This window comes from Prinia subflava, chromosome 11, assembly GCF_021018805.1.
Source record: "Prinia subflava isolate CZ2003 ecotype Zambia chromosome 11, Cam_Psub_1.2, whole genome shotgun sequence".
Classification (NCBI taxonomy): Eukaryota; Metazoa; Chordata; class Aves; order Passeriformes; family Cisticolidae; genus Prinia; species Prinia subflava.
The window spans coordinates 11615909-11624367 of record NC_086257.1 but is presented as its reverse complement, the minus strand read 5'-3'; positions in this window follow the sequence as shown (position 1 = coordinate 11624367).

Here is an 8459-nt window from a genome sequence, read left to right as displayed (position 1 = left end):
GCATCATTTCCAGTTATTTTATATGCACTATAAAAAAGTTTAGGTGCTTAGTATCTAGAATATTGGACATACATTTGTCTTTTTATACTGGCATGTAATGATATCTCTATGTACTGTGTTTTGACATTTCTGTGTCCAATCTAAAGTATTTCTCATACTGAGATTTTGTCACTGACTGTATGTTTTAATATGCCTTGTTAAATGCTGCTGGTATGGTCAAAACATTCCATCGGCAGATTCTGGTCTACAAACCAGTGGGTTTATTCCAAAATGAGTATTTACATAAACATATATCATCTCCCTTAATTAAAGTCTTCATTAGGGGATGCGCTGCTTGATGCCATATTTCAAAAAAATCATAATTGATCCTGAAAGATGAATTGATTTTTTTTTTTTCTGCATGGAAACTCCAAACTTACTAGCTAAACATGTTAGGTCTTTACATGTTGGTAGTGGGTTTTTCATCTAACAATATCTAGTCTGTATGTTATTAAATCACTAACAAATCCAAATATAAACAAATACACTGAATTAATGTTATTTTCTGCATTGCTTTTTTCTCAAGCTTTCTCATTTGCTCATTTATAGGGAAACAGCTTGATCCTTCTGAACACGAACAGAATAATTTAATCTTTACTAGATGAAAATATTTTAAAGTACAAAGAATCATTTAAATAGTTTAATATGCTCTTTCAACAACAATGTAGTGTTCTTAAAGCATTTGACATTGCAAATTCATAAACAAATACATCTGCTGTTTCTAAACAGATCAGAAAACTTGTTCTGTAGCTATTTCTGGTTTCGCTGGCATTCACTGGAGACCGCAGGGGTTGTTTGTGAGGGATAAGGGAAGGTGGAGGCTGCCTTTCTATCCAATGTGTCTTTAACTTGCTTTCACAGATTTACGATTTTGGGTAAAGAAAAAAAAATAGACTGAAGGGAAAATGCAACTGTTTGGAAGACTAAAATGTGTGGGTAAAAAAAAGGTTGAGGCAGAGTTGGAAAGAAAACGCAAAGGAGGGGGACCAACTGAGTAAAAAATGGTTAATTCTGAAAGAATGACAGATGTATCTTGTAGTTTTTAAAAGCCTGATTTGTGAATGATCCATTTCAAAGTGCAGGGGGATGCAAAATAAACTAGATAATTCAAAATAAACCAGATAATGCATTATAATGCATGCATTTCCTGTCTTTCTAGAGTTGCCACCTTCTGACTAGCCTTCAAAATCAACTACAGTAGTTTTCCTGTGAAGACTTCATTATACATGACAGTGTAATTCATCAAAGCTTGCAGTGACCGGGATGCAAACACAGGCCAGCAGTGGATTGCAGTGCACAACGTGATGTGCAGCAGGTTCTCACAAAGGGCTCAGCAACAGGGTCTCAGTTTGCTGTGTTATACGAAGGGCCATTCTAACAATTGCCTCATACTGCTGCCTCTATCCAGGGGTTTTTCACCTCTCCTGTAACAATGGGGTGTTGGAGTTATGCACAGACCTTTTTTACAAGTGGACATTATATATTCCCACTGTTTTCAGAGACATCGAGAGGCCTCATGGTGATCACAGGCTCTGCAGCTGCAGAGATGTTCTACACAACCTTAAATTATCCAGCATATTGATTTCAAAGAAGACTTGAATAGATCCAGGCCTCCATAATGAGAAAGAAACAACCTCTCAGAATTTAAACAGTTTAGAAAGAAAAGATAATCCAGCTGCTCTACTGAAAGGTCTGATAACAGACTCTCCCTTACTAGGGCACTTCACTCTGAGCTCTTATTTCAAACTGCAGAATAAGAAGCTGTTCAAAATGGCAGCTATCTCAAAACCCTTGCAGATACTGCAAAAGAGTTTGGAGTATCTTTTTTTTTCTTAATTGTCTAGACACTTGTTCCCACACTCAATCACCAAATCACCTTGATACTTTCAAAACAGGGATCCTTGTCGCTTTAGCCAGGCAGGTCTGAAAGATGTGCTGGGAACAATTCTGAGTTCTGCACCTCTTTTACCCAGAGTTTACATATTTATGTTCTCATGCATCAGACTGACTGCACACACATAGTTCAGAAGCCTGCAAGGGCTGCAGTGGGCATGTCTGAGGGTTCTGAATATTTTCCCTTTTTATGTTTGGGGGATAGCCACAGGTTGGGACAAACATTCAATACCCCCAGACATCTGTCAGATTTGATCCTTGAGCAGAAATTAGAACATATCTGAAGGAATCTGGGTGCATGGCTGGACTGTGTAAAGGATCTAACCAACCAACCGTCCATCACACTCAGAGGGACACTGCAGTTCTCTGAGGATGTGTAACATCTGTGCTCTACCTTCTGCAGATTGAAAATCTGTTTTGTTACATTGTGCCACTCTACTGATGGCAAAATGAAATTAGTATTGTGCTTCTGGAAAAATAACACGTAAAGGTGGGTTAGTTAGGTGGGTTGGTTAATCTTACTAATGGAAGGGAGTGCCTTTCTTTAAGCAATAAAAAATTGCAGTAAATTGGAGTTTTGATTGTCCGTGTAAAATAATTCTTGCTTAGAGTGCAAGCAAAAATGAAAAAAAAAAGCAACAAGGTGACAATTTTTTATAAATAATCATAAACCTTTTAATTGTGTTGAATTTTATGCACATAACATACTGTATTTGGTGCAGTGTAACAGAAATACTGGCTCTCTAGAATTTTTGCCTTTAGTAATCTGGCATTTTTACTCAATTTCTTCTTCCTTTTAATTGCTGCCTATTACAGCCTTTGAGCAGCTGAACAACATTACAGATTATTTTGCTGAATCAACATCCTAGCAAATGTGCTTTATCATCATGAATCGGACGGTGCTTGGTTATTGCACTGAAATTGAATATCAAAAGCTGCAAAAGCATTTTCAAGTTCCCCTTTCTCTTTCCTCACATCTTCAAGTACAGATTAAGGATGGTCTTTGTCCTTTAAAGTCAACATCTATTTTTATCCTGATTTCGTGCAGTATGTGCTTTATATTGGTGTAAGAACAGGGTGACAGTACGTAGGTCCTTGTGTGAAGTCTCATTCTTTTTTTTTCTGATGGAAATTTTGAGATTCTCAATGAAATCATTTGTTTTCATCTTCAAACTTTACACAATAGTTTTACCATAAATACATAATATCTTTACTTTCAGTAGAGAATTTTGCAGCTTTTATGTGTAACTTTTTTGTTGTTCAATTAGCTCTATGTGTATTATATAGCATCTGACATCTGTTTATTTAGAAGTATCATTGCTTAACATGGATTTTCAGGTCTGTATGCTAGGAGGGTTCAGGTTGGATTATTTCTTTCTTCCTGTATATCACTCTGTGATCAGACTGTTTTATATTATACTAATCAGAATTTTCATGGCATGGAAATTGTGGGCTTGTGAATTTTATTCTTTTTATATTGTATAAGTATGAATTTGGTAAAACTGCACCAAATTTAATATATCATTGTTTGGATATTGGCTTGGACTTCTATGGAGTTTTCCTGTGTCTGAAGTAACTGATTCAAATAATAATTTACTTCATCATGTTCCTTCAGTGGGGACTGTCCATCTGATAATGAAGTGATTGTAAACTAAAATCCATAATACAGGAAACCACATGAATGCTATCAGCAACTTTGCATTCTTGTTTACTAAAGGCACTGTTATTATAAATGAATTTGAAAATGTCTATGGGAATGCATTGCTATGGTAACTGGGATCCACAACAGCAGCTGCTTGCTCTTCATTGCTGTTGCATATATACATTAAAGCTGACAATGCCTCTTCATTCAATTTTAACATGTGCAGCCTGAAAAAAAGACATCAGCATTTCAAAAGCTACACATCTGATGTCAAATGCAGCCAATCTGTGAGTTAGGTTTATTTAGTTTTTTGGTTTCAGTCCTAGAGTTGTTGAAAAATAGATAGAACCTTAGCTTTAACATGATTTTGTGCCATGAGAAGTTACTTTTCCATACTGTTTTGTGAAATTCAAAATATCAGAAGATTTTCCAGTAATTCAGTTTCAGAAAATGCCTTTGCTCTCCATACTTATTGATTGTTATAGCAATTATAGTCAACAGTTAAGAAGTTTCTGTCCCCTGCTAGGCTTTCTGAGAATCTATAACTGGGGCTTCTGTTCCATTTTTTAATGTCCCATACTCTAAGAACTAAAATCCAGTCAGTTGTCCTCCAGCTCTGTGCTGTATTTTGTTTTACATTTCAGATATACCATTGAGACACTTCCTAAACAGAGTGTCTTTTGGTCCAGTGGGCAGAGGAAATATGAAATATATTCCTCATCTCAGTAAGAGTAAAATAATCACATTCATCTTCTTAAATATCTTGTCAGAGAAGTATTTTATGTTATCCCTTCCTTAAAGATGAGGAAAATATAACAGAGAGATTAAAAGTCAGATTGAATTCTCTAGTATTATTTGTAGACATAGAGCATTATGTGGCATAGAAAAGGGTTGAAAGAATTAAAATCTGAACTTACTGTTAGTTGTGCTGGTCCTGATAAAAAAATAAACCATAAACTAGGACTGGAAAAGATTCAAGGAGCTGAAGGTCAACCAAAAATACAACCTCCTCCCTAGGAGCCATGAAGTAAACTAGGACTGGTAGGTTTGAGAAAAGGATATCATGGAAGGATATGATAAAACACAAGATGGTGAGTGTGATGAAAAAGCTGGGTATGTCTGAAAAGTTCTTCAGTTTTTCTACCACCAGAACGATAAGAACCAATTAACCCTTGTTCCCCAAATTAAGCTCATAGGATGCTGTTTCAGAGCAATAAGTGCTGCCCTGGGTGCCAGAGCTGTGCAGCTCCAGGCCAGAAGGCATTTGCAGATGGCCAGAGCTGCTGCTGGTTCCAAGGAAGAACAGAGAGTTACAAACGAGAAGCACACTGGGGTAACCAAGTACCTGGAAACTGGCTTTGGAAGTCCCTGAGCTGAGTCCCAGGATTGCTCAGGTGCTAAAAGTCTGCGGGAGTATGAGGCGACAGTACATGTATGCCCTACTCCTGCTGCTTCCTGGACATTCATTTCCCGGATACTCTTAATGACAGGCTACTGCTCTGCAGGGATATTTGCTTTGGCCCCCTAGCTTGTCCCTAAGTGTCCATACCCTGCAAACAGCACTGCCTTTCAAAATATGAAACAACTATAAGATATTTAGTTTTACTATATTTGGTTTTCACACATGAAACAAATGCAAATATTTGAACACTGTCGGCAGATCAACTGTTTGACAGTAGGTCCATTATTATTCTGTTTATAAAACATTGCATCTTCAAATGTTTCAACTTCAGTGTAAACTGAAGGGCTAAAACAGTTGCTTTCATGTCCATTTATTGATATATTTTTTAAAACCTAATTGAAAGTGCTGCCACTGGGATGAATCTTCTAAAGGATGTAGAAGTTCTCTTAACTGCATTTTGATAACTTCCAGGAGTAGGGAACATAATGTGAAATCACGGAGCTCATTAAAATTAAGTCATACTGGAAGAAACAAAGAAACAGTTGGTGACTCTAAAAGTACTTACCACAGTCATCAAACGCAGAACTTGACTTAGAAACAGCTGCCACAAAGGACTTTTTTAATAGCTGAAGTTTTTTTCTTTTCCTTTATCACTATCACTTAAAGTACATTCATACCACCCCTGCAGCACACACACACCACACCCCTGCAAGCAAAATCTTCCCACATAAACCCAATATAGCAATTGTTGAGAAAATTAAATCTTTTAATATGCCTATACTTGCCAAACAATCTTAAAGCTTCACCTAAGGAGATAAATAATTACCTAAAGTAAAAGAAAAATTAAATTTTACTGTGGTACGAAGTATGGGCTAGAACCATTTATGACAGCTAATGAGAATAACAGTAATGAGAAATATAAAACTAAATTTTAAACTACAATAATAGGAGTTAGGTTTTTGTAAGGAGGGTTAGAAATACAAAGAATGAAAATAGAACATACTACATGGTGATAAATATGTTTAAAAATTAGGATTTGATGTAGAAAAGATAGAACACCAGTAGGAGTTGGTAGATAAATTCAAGCTTTAGCGTAGAGCTGCCAGTATAACTGTGTCTTTAAGAAGAGCTTCTGAAAACACTGCAAACTAGTGTAAATAATTATAGTCAAGGGACTGCAGCATTTTAAGAATATTTGCTTAGGAAGGGAAAATCTGAAATTAGCTTCTAATTAAAAAATATTGCAGTCAAGATTTCCAAAGTAAAGGATTAAACTTTGAAAGTGTTACCGAGATCCACTAATGGCCTGCATGTCCCTCCTTAACTAAGGCTACTTTTTTTTTCCTGTGAGGACTCTTCCCAAGCTGTTTTCTCCTGTGTAGGTCATAACTGAAGTCAGGATGTCTCAGCTGTCACTGCTGTAGAGTTCTGGAGGCACCGGTCCTAATTCCTCACTCATTTTAAACACAATGATATCTGCTAAGTGAGAGCATCAAGGAAGTATGTGCTAAAGCAACAAACAACAGGGGGTTTTTGAAAAGGCATGGAAGACAGAGTCACTGAAAACAGCACTGCTAAAGGGAATTTCAGAAGGTGTTTCTGTTTTAATGCTAAGTGTTGGATAAAGCTTGAATTTCTATGGAATGAAAAAGAAATCCACAAAAGGTGAAATGAGGTTTTTACATCTTATAGTAGTGGACAAAACCAAACTAGTTTTGTTACTCTTATATAAAACAACCTGGAAACTAATAAACCACACCAGGATACACAGATTTTAAAAAATTGTAAGGGCGATGCTTTCAAAGAAAAGTCTGACCACATAAGAAATTAGCATGCCTCTTCCCCAAAAATACAATTCTAAAAGAATGTAATTTTTTTTCCTTAACTGTTAAAAATGTTATTTAGTGCAGAATCAGCACTATTATTATGTAGAAGCTATGGAAAGATCCACATTGTCTCATGAGACGGATTAGTTTAGTCTAAGAAAAAATCTTTCCAAAGTGTTTGTCTAATAAAAGAGAAATTTATCTCCAGCAAAGAAATAATTATCTAGAACAATTTTGCCTTGGCTTATTCAGGCAGATTTTTCCTTCTTCTTTTCCTCCTTCTTTCAAGCAACCACTGAGGATTCTTAAAAATTCAATAAAACAACCAAGGTGTATGGGAAGCCAAATTTTCTTTCAGTGTTGCAGGCTGGTTTACAAGTTTGGAAAATAAATTTTTGCTGAGAGGTGGAATCCACTGTGTCAGTCAGCACCTACTGCAGCCTGTGCCTGTTGGTTCAGAGCTGGCACCAGCTCTCCCACGGTGGCACTGCTCGTTCCCATCGACCTGCAAAGGCCCACAGAGCCATTCCACTGCTGTCCCAAGGGCTCATAAAAGTTAAGAACAAGCCTAGAAGGGTCGTGGTCTCACGGATAACACTGGGCATACCTTCATCGGGGAAATGGACTACATGAGCTTCTGACTTCCTTTGCATTCTAAATTAATCTGTGATTCAGTGATTTTTCCAATTCACACTTGCAGAATGAACTGTTGGTCAGTTAAGCAAGGGGTTTAGCTTAATTAAGAAGTAGCATTCTTAAATTTAATTGTATGCAGTATATAAGGCACCAAAGTCTCTGATCTAGTGTCCTTTCTGGTCCAGGATACTATGAAGCTCATGAAAACCCAACTTTATATTACAATAGTAGATCTAATAGAAGGAGAAAATATTTTATGTGTATAGTCATCTGCTTCACATTCTACTGAGGCTTTGCTGAGAAATAAATAACAAACTGCTGTCAAATGGTGTAACTTGAAAGCCAGTTCCAGCTAGTTTTTGCTTCAGCCAACAGTTTCACATATGGAAAAACATATAGTGCTCACCCAGCTTTGCAGATGGACACGGTAACAAGGCCTGTATGTGTGCAGACCTCATCATAAGGATGACTGGAATAAAGAGATCGTGGTTACTCATGCCTCAGGCTTTCCTGAAGGGTGGTTATGTCCACACTAATGGGTTTAGGTAGATCACAACCACAGCAAATTCAGCTCAAAGGTTGGTACCTACTGGCTACTCTGTGTTAGCATCACAAGGTGCTTTGGGTCTTCAAACTAAAGTGGTTTATCCAGGGAAGTTGCAGAGGAACTACAAAGCAGCCTGATTTTGTGTCTGAAGTTTGACTTCAAGATCACAATATGAAATTACACAATTTCTAACATGCACTCATGAAAATGAATAGAGCTGTACCTTGTAATTTGCAGTCCAAAGAAACTTACTTTTAGGGATCTGAGGTCATAGGATTGAGCAGCAATATTAAAGAGTGCTATTTTATTAAAGTGACATGTCTTTCAAGTTCACAAATCATTCACATTTCAGAGCAAGTTTTGCAGCAGTCCTTATCAACCTCTTACACATCTCGTACGAGGGGGAGAAGAAAAAAGGAAATGGCCTCACCAATGAAAAACATCAAGGGTTTCATCCTCTGATCTGAAAACTCC